Consider the following 14,303-nt stretch of genomic DNA (forward strand, 5'->3'; position numbering starts at 1 on the left):
GCACAAAAACCAAGTAGCCGGTTCTGAAAGAGTTTCATGTATCATCTGAGCCCTGGTGGTGGGCCGTTTGAAATTGATTTAAATGGTCACAGTAGAGATTGTAGCAAGGGTCTTGTTGAGTGCGACGAAAAAGTGTTTCCGCCCGGAATCTAACCGGGGACCTTCTGCGTGTTAGGCAGACGTGATAACCGCTACACCACGGAAACTGCTACGCTCTGTGCTCCACATCTGACACAACTTGTAGGACGATCGCAACTTTGGCGTAAAAATCACTTTGCGGAAACGCACAATGCAGGTATTTCGCATTCGTATGCAACAATCGACAGCACCCTTGCCTGTCTGAATGCCATCACGAATGAGAGCCCAAGAAGTCGTCGGAAATGCTCGCGGCCGAGTCCTCAGCAGCATCAGCTTCTCATTCTTTCCATACGAGGTACCGTCAATTCGCGCAGTCGCTATTGCAAATGATGTCACCAAAAGCAATCACTTCGTTAGCGGCGAGGAGCCTGGGCTCAGCGGTAGCTCTACATGGAGGCACCAGCAGCTCCGACAGGCCACCGCTGGCGCGCCGGCGCCCGGACCCACGACCGTCAATGACGCTGCAGTCGATGCACTTCTTAATATCGCTTTTGGAAGAAGGAAACCAGGTGTAAATCACACAGTATTTCACTGATGATCTGGAAACGCAAGTTTAGAATAAGTAGAACATTATATAAAATGTGTTGTGTGGTCGAGCGACACCCACGCCTCGCTCTCGCCAGATTATCGTTGCTGCACGGAATGATTGTTAAGGCACCGACGGCTTCAGAGTTCGTCTTCTCGAAGTTTTGCTTTTGCAGTACATTCCGCAATCTTTTCGTTATGAGTCGTCTGTTTCGGTTTCCCGATGTAGTTTTGCTCACTGCTCTCGACTTCTCTTAACCCCGAGCCACCACTAGCCGAAAATTCCGCACTGCTATCTGGTCAATCTGCAGAGCTCGATGAAGGCGTCGCGGTCGTTCCTGAGCTGATGAAACGGCCGAATCTGTAGTTGTTCCCAGATCTCTTCCACAACAACGGCCTCCCAGACGCTTGGATTACAGGAGTACGCCACTACTCCCAGCCGGAGAACTGCATTTGAAAGCGTAATAACATGAGCTACACGTAACTCCGATTTCTGTGTCTGACCTACTTTTAATGCAACTGTCGTCGATTTACTTACTACTATCGCTGCTGGACGAAGCAGATCAGGTGAAAACCATCAGTATTCTTGTAACGAAGAGGTAATGGAAATTTAGGTAAAACAATATCAAAAAAAGTTGTGTGGTGGAGCGACACGTACAGTTGGCTCTTCCTAGATGATCATTGCTGCACGGAATAATTGTTAAGGCACCGACGCCTTCAGGAGTGGTCTTCTGGAAGTTTTGCTTGCAGTATATTCCGCAATCTTTTCGTTATGAGTTGGTGTTTCGGATTCCCGATGTTCTTTTGTTTAGTGCATTTGCCTTCCCTTGACACTGAGAAAGCACATGACGAAAGTGAAACACCACCGTCTGTTCATCTGCAGAGCGCGATGAAATTATTCACTCTATATTCATTGCCTTTCATATTCTTCCCATCAGTGGTGAGCGCTGCCTTCAGAAAGCGCTTTTGTTTCTGATTTACATGGAAGTTAGTGTTCCTCGGAGCTGGACTGCTTGGGATTAGCTTCATTGCTACTGGCAGGTGGCTCGTTGGTCTAGGGGTATGATTCCTGCTTTGGGTGCAGGAGGTCCCGGGTTCAAATCCCGGACGAGCCCTACCGTTTTGACCGTGCTGAAGAGTAGGTGGAGCTCACCCACGTTTGCAGCTCTGCAATGAAGAATAGATGCCTGCCGCAGCACGCTTTGTGTAGCACTACGGTGATGAAGGGACCGTTTGATATGGCAAGAATCTGACACCAGTAAATTACATGGGTCGATTGCTGTAGAAGAGCCGACAGTAATCTTGCATGCAACGGAAAACAAAGGTTGTCTTTGCAGAACATGTGCACCGTGAGTGGAGACGAACCTCAATCGTGGAGCAGTCTACCTTCATCTGGTTAGCGACGACAACAACCAAAGGGTGGGATACAAGACTGAGCGTAGTTAAGAGTTTCTCAGTATTAGTTACGTTCACACTTCAACGGAGCTGTGACAAGGCGAGTGCAGTGAGCTCAGGAAAGCCAGTATGAAGCGCACTTGAAGTAGTCCTGAAGAAATGGATTATAAACTTTGCCGGCCAGAATGGAGCTACGAGCGTTCTGAGTTACTGAATACCGGTACACTATGGGAGCAAGAGCATTTGACAGTAAAATGAAGCGATATCCGTGTAGCACACGACATTTATTATCCATGCATACGCAGACGTGACGTTATCTCGGAAATGGAATCCGAAAAGGGGTTTAAAAAAAGTCGTGTTTCCGCCCGGGATCGAACCGGGGACCTTCTGCGTGTAAAGCAGACGTGATAACCGCTACACCACGGAAACGACGGCTCTTCGGCTGTTCTGCCTAGAAACCCGTAGTGGCAACAGATTTTTCCTGCGTAAGCAAAGGCATCGCCTACGAGCTCCCTCCGATTCTAGAAGTTGCTATTGTAAAAGACATCGATGAAAACAATCAAACCGCAACAGCCAGGGAAAACGCTGGGTGAGCGGCAGCTCTGCATGGTGATACCAAGAACGGAGGCGTCAGTCATGTGCAGCGCTTAGGACGCTACGAACAGGCTCGTTGGTCTAGGGGTATGATTCCTGCTTCGGGTGCAGGAGGTCCCGGGTTCAAATCCCGGACGAGCCCTTGCGTTTTGTGCAAACGTGTGGCAACTACCGTCATGCCGGCGGCTGTTCCGCGCATTTCCAGCCCTCCAGGTAAGCACAAAAACCAAGTAGCCGGTTCTGAAAGAGTTTCATGTATCATCTGAGCCCTGGTGGTGGGCCGTTTGAAATTGATTTAAATGGTCACAGTAGAGATTGTAGCAAGGGTCTTGTTGAGTGCGACGAAAAAGTGTTTCCGCCCGGAATCTAACCGGGGACCTTCTGCGTGTTAGGCAGACGTGATAACCGCTACACCACGGAAACTGCTACGCTCTGTGCTCCACATCTGACACAACTTGTAGGACGATCGCAACTTTGGCGTAAAAATCACTTTGCGGAAACGCACAATGCAGGTATTTCGCATTCGTATGCAACAATCGACAGCACCCTTGCCTGTCTGAATGCCATCACGAATGAGAGCCCAAGAAGTCGTCGGAAATGCTCGCGGCCGAGTCCTCAGCAGCATCAGCTTCTCATTCTTTCCATACGAGGTACCGTCAATTCGCGCAGTCGCTATTGCAAATGATGTCACCAAAAGCAATCACTTCGTTAGCGGCGAGGAGCCCGGGCTCAGCGGTAGCTCTACATGGAGGCACCAGCAGCTCCGACAGGCCACCGCTGGCGCGCCGGCGCCCGGACCCACGACCGTCAATGACGCTGCAGTCGATGCACTTCTTAATATCGCTTTTGGAAGAAGGAAACCAGGTGTAAATCACACAGTATTTCACTGATGATCTGGAAACGCAAGTTTAGAATAAGTAGAACATTATATAAAATGTGTTGTGTGGTCGAGCGACACCCACGCCTCGCTCTCGCCAGATTATCGTTGCTGCACGGAATGATTGTCAAGGCACCGACGGCTTCAGAGTTCGTCTTCTCGAAGTTTTGCTTTTGCAGTACATTCCGCAATCTTTTCGTTATGAGTCGTCTGTTTCGGTTTCCCGATGTAGTTTTGCTCACTGCTCTCGACTTCTCTTAACCCCGAGCCACCACTAGCCGAAAATTCCGCACTGCTATCTGGTCAATCTGCAGAGCTCGATGAAGGCGTCGCGGTCGTTCCTGAGCTGATGAAACGGCCGAATCTGTAGTTGTTCCCAGATCTCTTCCACAACAACGGCCTCCCAGACGCTTGGATTACAGGAGTACGCCACTACTCCCAGCCGGAGAACTGCATTTGAAAGCGTAATAACATGAGCTACACGTAACTCCGATTTCTGTGTCTGACCTACTTTTAATGCAACTGTCGTCGATTTACTTACTACTATCGCTGCTGGACGAAGCAGATCAGGTGAAAACCATCAGTATTCTTGTAACGAAGAGGTAATGGAAATTTAGGTAAAACAATATCAAAAAAAGTTGTGTGGTGGAGCGACACGTACAGTTGGCTCTTCCTAGATGATCATTGCTGCACGGAATAATTGTTAAGGCACCGACGCCTTCAGGAGTGGTCTTCTGGAAGTTTTGCTTGCAGTATATTCCGCAATCTTTTCGTTATGAGTTGGTGTTTCGGATTCCCGATGTTCTTTTGTTTAGTGCATTTGCCTTCCCTTGACACTGAGAAAGCACATGACGAAAGTGAAACACCACCGTCTGTTCATCTGCAGAGCGCGATGAAATTATTCACTCTATATTCATTGCCTTTCATATTCTTCCCATCAGTGGTGAGCGCTGCCTTCAGAAAGCGCTTTTGTTTCTGATTTACATGGAAGTTAGTGTTCCTCGGAGCTGGACTGCTTGGGATTAGCTTCATTGCTACTGGCAGGTGGCTCGTTGGTCTAGGGGTATGATTCCTGCTTTGGGTGCAGGAGGTCCCGGGTTCAAATCCCGGACGAGCCCTACCGTTTTGACCGTGCTGAAGAGTAGGTGGAGCTCACCCACGTTTGCAGCTCTGCAATGAAGAATAGATGCCTGCCGCAGCACGCTTTGTGTAGCACTACGGTGATGAAGGGACCGTTTGATATGGCAAGAATCTGACACCAGTAAATTACATGGGTCGATTGCTGTAGAAGAGCCGACAGTAATCTTGCATGCAACGGAAAACAAAGGTTGTCTTTGCAGAACATGTGCACCGTGAGTGGAGACGAACCTCAATCGTGGAGCAGTCTACCTTCATCTGGTTAGCGACGACAACAACCAAAGGGTGGGATACAAGACTGAGCGTAGTTAAGAGTTTCTCAGTATTAGTTACGTTCACACTTCAACGGAGCTGTGACAAGGCGAGTGCAGTGAGCTCAGGAAAGCCAGTATGAAGCGCACTTGAAGTAGTCCTGAAGAAATGGATTATAAACTTTGCCGGCCAGAATGGAGCTACGAGCGTTCTGAGTTACTGAATACCGGTACACTATGGGAGCAAGAGCATTTGACAGTAAAATGAAGCGATATCCGTGTAGCACACGACATTTATTATCCATGCATACGCAGACGTGACGTTATCTCGGAAATGGAATCCGAAAAGGGGTTTAAAAAAAGTCGTGTTTCCGCCCGGGATCGAACCGGGGACCTTCTGCGTGTAAAGCAGACGTGATAACCGCTACACCACGGAAACGACGGCTCTTCGGCTGTTCTGCCTAGAAACCCGTAGTGGCAACAGATTTTTCCTGCGTAAGCAAAGGCATCGCCTACGAGCTCCCTCCGATTCTAGAAGTTGCTATTGTAAAAGACATCGATGAAAACAATCAAACCGCAACAGCCAGGGAAAACGCTGGGTGAGCGGCAGCTCTGCATGGTGATACCAAGAACGGAGGCGTCAGTCATGTGCAGCGCTTAGACGCTACGAACAGGCTCGTTGGTCTAGGGGTATGATTCCTGCTTCGGGTGCAGGAGGTCCCGGGTTCAAATCCCGGACGAGCCCTTGCGTTTTGTGCAAACGTGTGGCAACTACCGTCATGCCGGCGGCTGTTCCGCGCATTTCCAGCCCTCCAGGTAAGCACAAAAACCAAGTAGCCGGTTCTGAAAGAGTTTCATGTATCATCTGAGCCCTGGTGGTGGGCCGTTTGAAATTGATTTAAATGGTCACAGTAGAGATTGTAGCAAGGGTCTTGTTGAGTGCGACGAAAAAGTGTTTCCGCCCGGAATCTAACCGGGGACCTTCTGCGTGTTAGGCAGACGTGATAACCGCTACACCACGGAAACTGCTACGCTCTGTGCTCCACATCTGACACAACTTGTAGGACGATCGCAACTTTGGCGTAAAAATCACTTTGCGGAAACGCACAATGCAGGTATTTCGCATTCGTATGCAACAATCGACAGCACCCTTGCCTGTCTGAATGCCATCACGAATGAGAGCCCAAGAAGTCGTCGGAAATGCTCGCGGCCGAGTCCTCAGCAGCATCAGCTTCTCATTCTTTCCATACGAGGTACCGTCAATTCGCGCAGTCGCTATTGCAAATGATGTCACCAAAAGCAATCACTTCGTTAGCGGCGAGGAGCCTGGGCTCAGCGGTAGCGGCTCAGCGGTAGCTCTACATGGAGGCACCAGCAGCTCCGACAGGCCACCGCTGGCGCGCCGGCGCCCGGACCCACGACCGTCAATGACGCTGCAGTCGATGCACTTCTTAATATCGCTTTTGGAAGAAGGAAACCAGGTGTAAATCACACAGTATTTCACTGATGATCTGGAAACGCAAGTTTAGAATAAGTAGAACATTATATAAAATGTGTTGTGTGGTCGAGCGACACCCACGCCTCGCTCTCGCCAGATTATCGTTGCTGCACGGAATGATTGTTAAGGCACCGACGGCTTCAGAGTTCGTCTTCTCGAAGTTTTGCTTTTGCAGTACATTCCGCAATCTTTTCGTTATGAGTCGTCTGTTTCGGTTTCCCGATGTAGTTTTGCTCACTGCTCTCGACTTCTCTTAACCCCGAGCCACCACTAGCCGAAAATTCCGCACTGCTATCTGGTCAATCTGCAGAGCTCGATGAAGGCGTCGCGGTCGTTCCTGAGCTGATGAAACGGCCGAATCTGTAGTTGTTCCCAGATCTCTTCCACAACAACGGCCTCCCAGACGCTTGGATTACAGGAGTACGCCACTACTCCCAGCCGGAGAACTGCATTTGAAAGCGTAATAACATGAGCTACACGTAACTCCGATTTCTGTGTCTGACCTACTTTTAATGAAACTGTCGTCGATTTACTTACTACTATCGCTGCTGGACGAAGCAGATCAGGTGAAAACCATCAGTATTCTTGTAACGAAGAGGTAATGGAAATTTAGGTAAAACAATATCAAAAAAAGTTGTGTGGTGGAGCGACACGTACAGTTGGCTCTTCCTAGATGATCATTGCTGCACGGAATAATTGTTAAGGCACCGACGCCTTCAGGAGTGGTCTTCTGGAAGTTTTGCTTGCAGTATATTCCGCAATCTTTTCGTTATGAGTTGGTGTTTCGGATTCCCGATGTTCTTTTGTTTAGTGCATTTGCCTTCCCTTGACACTGAGAAAGCACATGACGAAAGTGAAACACCACCGTCTGTTCATCTGCAGAGCGCGATGAAATTATTCACTCTATATTCATTGCCTTTCATATTCTTCCCATCAGTGGTGAGCGCTGCCTTCAGAAAGCGCTTTTGTTTCTGATTTACATGGAAGTTAGTGTTCCTCGGAGCTGGACTGCTTGGGATTAGCTTCATTGCTACTGGCAGGTGGCTCGTTGGTCTAGGGGTATGATTCCTGCTTTGGGTGCAGGAGGTCCCGGGTTCAAATCCCGGACGAGCCCTACCGTTTTGACCGTGCTGAAGAGTAGGTGGAGCTCACCCACGTTTGCAGCTCTGCAATGAAGAATAGATGCCTGCCGCAGCACGCTTTGTGTAGCACTACGGTGATGAAGGGACCGTTTGATATGGCAAGAATCTGACACCAGTAAATTACATGGGTCGATTGCTGTAGAAGAGCCGACAGTAATCTTGCATGCAACGGAAAACAAAGGTTGTCTTTGCAGAACATGTGCACCGTGAGTGGAGACGAACCTCAATCGTGGAGCAGTCTACCTTCATCTGGTTAGCGACGACAACAACCAAAGGGTGGGATACAAGACTGAGCGTAGTTAAGAGTTTCTCACTATTAGTTACGTTCACACTTCAACGGAGCTGTGACAAGGCGAGTGCAGTGAGCTCAGGAAAGCCAGTATGAAGCGCACTTGAAGTAGTCCTGAAGAAATGGATTATAAACTTTGCCGGCCAGAATGGAGCTACGAGCGTTCTGAGTTACTGAATACCGGTACACTATGGGAGCAAGAGCATTTGACAGTAAAATGAAGCGATATCCGTGTAGCACACGACATTTATTATCCATGCATACGCAGACGTGACGTTATCTCGGAAATGGAATCCGAAAAGGGGTTTAAAAAAAGTCGTGTTTCCGCCCGGGATCGAACCGGGGACCTTCTGCGTGTAAAGCAGACGTGATAACCGCTACACCACGGAAACGACGGCTCTTCGGCTGTTCTGCCTAGAAACCCGTAGTGGCAACAGATTTTTCCTGCGTAAGCAAAGGCATCGCCTACGAGCTCCCTCCGATTCTAGAAGTTGCTATTGTAAAAGACATCGATGAAAACAATCAAACCGCAACAGCCAGGGAAAACGCTGGGTGAGCGGCAGCTCTGCATGGTGATACCAAGAACGGAGGCGTCAGTCATGTGCAGCGCTTAGACGCTACGAACAGGCTCGTTGGTCTAGGGGTATGATTCCTGCTTCGGGTGCAGGAGGTCCCGGGTTCAAATCCCGGACGAGCCCTTGCGTTTTGTGCAAACGTGTGGCAACTACCGTCATGCCGGCGGCTGTTCCGCGCATTTCCAGCCCTCCAGGTAAGCACAAAAACCAAGTAGCCGGTTCTGAAAGAGTTTCATGTATCATCTGAGCCCTGGTGGTGGGCCGTTTGAAATTGATTTAAATGGTCACAGTAGAGATTGTAGCAAGGGTCTTGTTGAGTGCGACGAAAAAGTGTTTCCGCCCGGAATCTAACCGGGGACCTTCTGCGTGTTAGGCAGACGTGATAACCGCTACACCACGGAAACTGCTACGCTCTGTGCTCCACATCTGACACAACTTGTAGGACGATCGCAACTTTGGCGTAAAAATCACTTTGCGGAAACGCACAATGCAGGTATTTCGCATTCGTATGCAACAATCGACAGCACCCTTGCCTGTCTGAATGCCATCACGAATGAGAGCCCAAGAAGTCGTCGGAAATGCTCGCGGCCGAGTCCTCAGCAGCATCAGCTTCTCATTCTTTCCATACGAGGTACCGTCAATTCGCGCAGTCGCTATTGCAAATGATGTCACCAAAAGCAATCACTTCGTTAGCGGCGAGGAGCCTGGGCTCAGCGGTAGCTCTACATGGAGGCACCAGCAGCTCCGACAGGCCACCGCTGGCGCGCCGGCGCCCGGACCCACGACCCCGCTGGCGCGCCGGCGCCCGGACCCACGACCGTCAATGACGCTGCAGTCGATGCACTTCTTAATATCGCTTTTGGAAGAAGGAAACCAGGTGTAAATCACACAGTATTTCACTGATGATCTGGAAACGCAAGTTTAGAATAAGTAGAACATTATATAAAATGTGTTGTGTGGTCGAGCGACACCCACGCCTCGCTCTCGCCAGATTATCGTTGCTGCACGGAATGATTGTTAAGGCACCGACGGCTTCAGAGTTCGTCTTCTCGAAGTTTTGCTTTTGCAGTACATTCCGCAATCTTTTCGTTATGAGTCGTCTGTTTCGGTTTCCCGATGTAGTTTTGCTCACTGCTCTCGACTTCTCTTAACCCCGAGCCACCACTAGCCGAAAATTCCGCACTGCTATCTGGTCAATCTGCAGAGCTCGATGAAGGCGTCGCGGTCGTTCCTGAGCTGATGAAACGGCCGAATCTGTAGTTGTTCCCAGATCTCTTCCACAACAACGGCCTCCCAGACGCTTGGATTACAGGAGTACGCCACTACTCCCAGCCGGAGAACTGCATTTGAAAGCGTAATAACATGAGCTACACGTAACTCCGATTTCTGTGTCTGACCTACTTTTAATGAAACTGTCGTCGATTTACTTACTACTATCGCTGCTGGACGAAGCAGATCAGGTGAAAACCATCAGTATTCTTGTAACGAAGAGGTAATGGAAATTTAGGTAAAACAATATCAAAAAAAGTTGTGTGGTGGAGCGACACGTACAGTTGGCTCTTCCTAGATGATCATTGCTGCACGGAATAATTGTTAAGGCACCGACGCCTTCAGGAGTGGTCTTCTGGAAGTTTTGCTTGCAGTATATTCCGCAATCTTTTCGTTATGAGTTGGTGTTTCGGATTCCCGATGTTCTTTTGTTTAGTGCATTTGCCTTCCCTTGACACTGAGAAAGCACATGACGAAAGTGAAACACCACCGTCTGTTCATCTGCAGAGCGCGATGAAATTATTCACTCTATATTCATTGCCTTTCATATTCTTCCCATCAGTGGTGAGCGCTGCCTTCAGAAAGCGCTTTTGTTTCTGATTTACATGGAAGTTAGTGTTCCTCGGAGCTGGACTGCTTGGGATTAGCTTCATTGCTACTGGCAGGTGGCTCGTTGGTCTAGGGGTATGATTCCTGCTTTGGGTGCAGGAGGTCCCGGGTTCAAATCCCGGACGAGCCCTACCGTTTTGACCGTGCTGAAGAGTAGGTGGAGCTCACCCACGTTTGCAGCTCTGCAATGAAGAATAGATGCCTGCCGCAGCACGCTTTGTGTAGCACTACGGTGATGAAGGGACCGTTTGATATGGCAAGAATCTGACACCAGTAAATTACATGGGTCGATTGCTGTAGAAGAGCCGACAGTAATCTTGCATGCAACGGAAAACAAAGGTTGTCTTTGCAGAACATGTGCACCGTGAGTGGAGACGAACCTCAATCGTGGAGCAGTCTACCTTCATCTGGTTAGCGACGACAACAACCAAAGGGTGGGATACAAGACTGAGCGTAGTTAAGAGTTTCTCAGTATTAGTTACGTTCACACTTCAACGGAGCTGTGACAAGGCGAGTGCAGTGAGCTCAGGAAAGCCAGTATGAAGCGCACTTGAAGTAGTCCTGAAGAAATGGATTATAAACTTTGCCGGCCAGAATGGAGCTACGAGCGTTCTGAGTTACTGAATACCGGTACACTATGGGAGCAAGAGCATTTGACAGTAAAATGAAGCGATATCCGTGTAGCACACGACATTTATTATCCATGCATACGCAGACGTGACGTTATCTCGGAAATGGAATCCGAAAAGGGGTTTAAAAAAAGTCGTGTTTCCGCCCGGGATCGAACCGGGGACCTTCTGCGTGTAAAGCAGACGTGATAACCGCTACACCACGGAAACGACGGCTCTTCGGCTGTTCTGCCTAGAAACCCGTAGTGGCAACAGATTTTTCCTGCGTAAGCAAAGGCATCGCCTACGAGCTCCCTCCGATTCTAGAAGTTGCTATTGTAAAAGACATCGATGAAAACAATCAAACCGCAACAGCCAGGGAAAACGCTGGGTGAGCGGCAGCTCTGCATGGTGATACCAAGAACGGAGGCGTCAGTCATGTGCAGCGCTTAGACGCTACGAACAGGCTCGTTGGTCTAGGGGTATGATTCCTGCTTCGGGTGCAGGAGGTCCCGGGTTCAAATCCCGGACGAGCCCTTGCGTTTTGTGCAAACGTGTGGCAACTACCGTCATGCCGGCGGCTGTTCCGCGCATTTCCAGCCCTCCAGGTAAGCACAAAAACCAAGTAGCCGGTTCTGAAAGAGTTTCATGTATCATCTGAGCCCTGGTGGTGGGCCGTTTGAAATTGATTTAAATGGTCACAGTAGAGATTGTAGCAAGGGTCTTGTTGAGTGCGACGAAAAAGTGTTTCCGCCCGGAATCTAACCGGGGACCTTCTGCGTGTTAGGCAGACGTGATAACCGCTACACCACGGAAACTGCTACGCTCTGTGCTCCACATCTGACACAACTTGTAGGACGATCGCAACTTTGGCGTAAAAATCACTTTGCGGAAACGCACAATGCAGGTATTTCGCATTCGTATGCAACAATCGACAGCACCCTTGCCTGTCTGAATGCCATCACGAATGAGAGCCCAAGAAGTCGTCGGAAATGCTCGCGGCCGAGTCCTCAGCAGCATCAGCTTCTCATTCTTTCCATACGAGGTACCGTCAATTCGCGCAGTCGCTATTGCAAATGATGTCACCAAAAGCAATCACTTCGTTAGCGGCGAGGAGCCTGGGCTCAGCGGTAGCGGCTCAGCGGTAGCTCTACATGGAGGCACCAGCAGCTCCGACAGGCCACCGCTGGCGCGCCGGCGCCCGGACCCACGACCGTCAATGACGCTGCAGTCGATGCACTTCTTAATATCGCTTTTGGAAGAAGGAAACCAGGTGTAAATCACACAGTATTTCACTGATGATCTGGAAACGCAAGTTTAGAATAAGTAGAACATTATATAAAATGTGTTGTGTGGTCGAGCGACACCCACGCCTCGCTCTCGCCAGATTATCGTTGCTGCACGGAATGATTGTTAAGGCACCGACGGCTTCAGAGTTCGTCTTCTCGAAGTTTTGCTTTTGCAGTACATTCCGCAATCTTTTCGTTATGAGTCGTCTGTTTCGGTTTCCCGATGTAGTTTTGCTCACTGCTCTCGACTTCTCTTAACCCCGAGCCACCACTAGCCGAAAATTCCGCACTGCTATCTGGTCAATCTGCAGAGCTCGATGAAGGCGTCGCGGTCGTTCCTGAGCTGATGAAACGGCCGAATCTGTAGTTGTTCCCAGATCTCTTCCACAACAACGGCCTCCCAGACGCTTGGATTACAGGAGTACGCCACTACTCCCAGCCGGAGAACTGCATTTGAAAGCGTAATAACATGAGCTACACGTAACTCCGATTTCTGTGTCTGACCTACTTTTAATGAAACTGTCGTCGATTTACTTACTACTATCGCTGCTGGACGAAGCAGATCAGGTGAAAACCATCAGTATTCTTGTAACGAAGAGGTAATGGAAATTTAGGTAAAACAATATCAAAAAAAGTTGTGTGGTGGAGCGACACGTACAGTTGGCTCTTCCTAGATGATCATTGCTGCACGGAATAATTGTTAAGGCACCGACGCCTTCAGGAGTGGTCTTCTGGAAGTTTTGCTTGCAGTATATTCCGCAATCTTTTCGTTATGAGTTGGTGTTTCGGATTCCCGATGTTCTTTTGTTTAGTGCATTTGCCTTCCCTTGACACTGAGAAAGCACATGACGAAAGTGAAACACCACCGTCTGTTCATCTGCAGAGCGCGATGAAATTATTCACTCTATATTCATTGCCTTTCATATTCTTCCCATCAGTGGTGAGCGCTGCCTTCAGAAAGCGCTTTTGTTTCTGATTTACATGGAAGTTAGTGTTCCTCGGAGCTGGACTGCTTGGGATTAGCTTCATTGCTACTGGCAGGTGGCTCGTTGGTCTAGGGGTATGATTCCTGCTTTGGGTGCAGGAGGTCCCGGGTTCAAATCCCGGACGAGCCCTACCGTTTTGACCGTGCTGAAGAGTAGGTGGAGCTCACCCACGTTTGCAGCTCTGCAATGAAGAATAGATGCCTGCCGCAGCACGCTTTGTGTAGCACTACGGTGATGAAGGGACCGTTTGATATGGCAAGAATCTGACACCAGTAAATTACATGGGTCGATTGCTGTAGAAGAGCCGACAGTAATCTTGCATGCAACGGAAAACAAAGGTTGTCTTTGCAGAACATGTGCACCGTGAGTGGAGACGAACCTCAATCGTGGAGCAGTCTACCTTCATCTGGTTAGCGACGACAACAACCAAAGGGTGGGATACAAGACTGAGCGTAGTTAAGAGTTTCTCACTATTAGTTACGTTCACACTTCAACGGAGCTGTGACAAGGCGAGTGCAGTGAGCTCAGGAAAGCCAGTATGAAGCGCACTTGAAGTAGTCCTGAAGAAATGGATTATAAACTTTGCCGGCCAGAATGGAGCTACGAGCGTTCTGAGTTACTGAATACCGGTACACTATGGGAGCAAGAGCATTTGACAGTAAAATGAAGCGATATCCGTGTAGCACACGACATTTATTATCCATGCATACGCAGACGTGACGTTATCTCGGAAATGGAATCCGAAAAGGGGTTTAAAAAAAGTCGTGTTTCCGCCCGGGATCGAACCGGGGACCTTCTGCGTGTAAAGCAGACGTGATAACCGCTACACCACGGAAACGACGGCTCTTCGGCTGTTCTGCCTAGAAACCCGTAGTGGCAACAGATTTTTCCTGCGTAAGCAAAGGCATCGCCTACGAGCTCCCTCCGATTCTAGAAGTTGCTATTGTAAAAGACATCGATGAAAACAATCAAACCGCAACAGCCAGGGAAAACGCTGGGTGAGCGGCAGCTCTGCATGGTGATACCAAGAACGGAGGCGTCAGTCATGTGCAGCGCTTAGACGCTACGAACAGGCTCGTTGGTCTAGGGGTATGATTCCTGCTTCGGGTGCAGGAGGTCCC

General features: G+C 49.3%; 19 non-coding genes across 19 annotated transcripts; 9 read left to right on the forward strand and 10 right to left on the reverse strand.

Moving 5' to 3' along the window:
• Positions 1-133: 133 nt before the first annotated feature.
• Trnav-aac (transfer RNA valine (anticodon AAC)) lies at positions 134-206 on the reverse strand. Its single transcript has one exon. It is a non-coding gene; the product is annotated as a tRNA-Val (tRNA).
• A 1,500-nt stretch (positions 207-1,706) lies between these two features.
• On the forward strand, positions 1,707-1,778 carry Trnap-ugg (transfer RNA proline (anticodon UGG)). The gene has a single exon. It is a non-coding gene; the product is annotated as a tRNA-Pro (tRNA).
• Positions 1,779-2,414: 636 nt separating this feature from the next.
• Trnav-uac (transfer RNA valine (anticodon UAC)) lies at positions 2,415-2,487 on the reverse strand. Its single transcript has one exon. It is a non-coding gene; the product is annotated as a tRNA-Val (tRNA).
• Positions 2,488-2,722: 235 nt separating this feature from the next.
• Trnap-cgg (transfer RNA proline (anticodon CGG)) lies at positions 2,723-2,794 on the forward strand. Its single transcript has one exon. It is a non-coding gene; the product is annotated as a tRNA-Pro (tRNA).
• Positions 2,795-3,002: 208 nt separating this feature from the next.
• Trnav-aac (transfer RNA valine (anticodon AAC)) lies at positions 3,003-3,075 on the reverse strand. The gene has a single exon. It is a non-coding gene; the product is annotated as a tRNA-Val (tRNA).
• Positions 3,076-4,575: 1,500 nt separating this feature from the next.
• On the forward strand, positions 4,576-4,647 carry Trnap-ugg (transfer RNA proline (anticodon UGG)). The gene has a single exon. It is a non-coding gene; the product is annotated as a tRNA-Pro (tRNA).
• A 636-nt stretch (positions 4,648-5,283) lies between these two features.
• On the reverse strand, positions 5,284-5,356 carry Trnav-uac (transfer RNA valine (anticodon UAC)). Its single transcript has one exon. It is a non-coding gene; the product is annotated as a tRNA-Val (tRNA).
• Positions 5,357-5,590: 234 nt separating this feature from the next.
• Trnap-cgg (transfer RNA proline (anticodon CGG)) lies at positions 5,591-5,662 on the forward strand. Its single transcript has one exon. It is a non-coding gene; the product is annotated as a tRNA-Pro (tRNA).
• A 208-nt stretch (positions 5,663-5,870) lies between these two features.
• On the reverse strand, positions 5,871-5,943 carry Trnav-aac (transfer RNA valine (anticodon AAC)). Its single transcript has one exon. It is a non-coding gene; the product is annotated as a tRNA-Val (tRNA).
• A 1,514-nt stretch (positions 5,944-7,457) lies between these two features.
• Trnap-ugg (transfer RNA proline (anticodon UGG)) lies at positions 7,458-7,529 on the forward strand. The gene has a single exon. It is a non-coding gene; the product is annotated as a tRNA-Pro (tRNA).
• Positions 7,530-8,165: 636 nt separating this feature from the next.
• Positions 8,166-8,238, reverse strand: Trnav-uac (transfer RNA valine (anticodon UAC)). Its single transcript has one exon. It is a non-coding gene; the product is annotated as a tRNA-Val (tRNA).
• Positions 8,239-8,472: 234 nt separating this feature from the next.
• Positions 8,473-8,544, forward strand: Trnap-cgg (transfer RNA proline (anticodon CGG)). The gene has a single exon. It is a non-coding gene; the product is annotated as a tRNA-Pro (tRNA).
• A 208-nt stretch (positions 8,545-8,752) lies between these two features.
• Trnav-aac (transfer RNA valine (anticodon AAC)) lies at positions 8,753-8,825 on the reverse strand. The gene has a single exon. It is a non-coding gene; the product is annotated as a tRNA-Val (tRNA).
• Positions 8,826-10,357: 1,532 nt separating this feature from the next.
• On the forward strand, positions 10,358-10,429 carry Trnap-ugg (transfer RNA proline (anticodon UGG)). Its single transcript has one exon. It is a non-coding gene; the product is annotated as a tRNA-Pro (tRNA).
• Positions 10,430-11,065: 636 nt separating this feature from the next.
• Positions 11,066-11,138, reverse strand: Trnav-uac (transfer RNA valine (anticodon UAC)). The gene has a single exon. It is a non-coding gene; the product is annotated as a tRNA-Val (tRNA).
• Positions 11,139-11,372: 234 nt separating this feature from the next.
• Trnap-cgg (transfer RNA proline (anticodon CGG)) lies at positions 11,373-11,444 on the forward strand. The gene has a single exon. It is a non-coding gene; the product is annotated as a tRNA-Pro (tRNA).
• Positions 11,445-11,652: 208 nt separating this feature from the next.
• On the reverse strand, positions 11,653-11,725 carry Trnav-aac (transfer RNA valine (anticodon AAC)). The gene has a single exon. It is a non-coding gene; the product is annotated as a tRNA-Val (tRNA).
• Positions 11,726-13,239: 1,514 nt separating this feature from the next.
• Trnap-ugg (transfer RNA proline (anticodon UGG)) lies at positions 13,240-13,311 on the forward strand. Its single transcript has one exon. It is a non-coding gene; the product is annotated as a tRNA-Pro (tRNA).
• A 636-nt stretch (positions 13,312-13,947) lies between these two features.
• Trnav-uac (transfer RNA valine (anticodon UAC)) lies at positions 13,948-14,020 on the reverse strand. The gene has a single exon. It is a non-coding gene; the product is annotated as a tRNA-Val (tRNA).
• Between the last annotated feature and the right edge of the window lie 283 nt (positions 14,021-14,303).

Source organism: Schistocerca cancellata, unplaced genomic scaffold (assembly GCF_023864275.1).
Source record: "Schistocerca cancellata isolate TAMUIC-IGC-003103 unplaced genomic scaffold, iqSchCanc2.1 HiC_scaffold_495, whole genome shotgun sequence".
In the NCBI taxonomy this organism is placed as follows: Eukaryota; Metazoa; Arthropoda; class Insecta; order Orthoptera; family Acrididae; genus Schistocerca; species Schistocerca cancellata.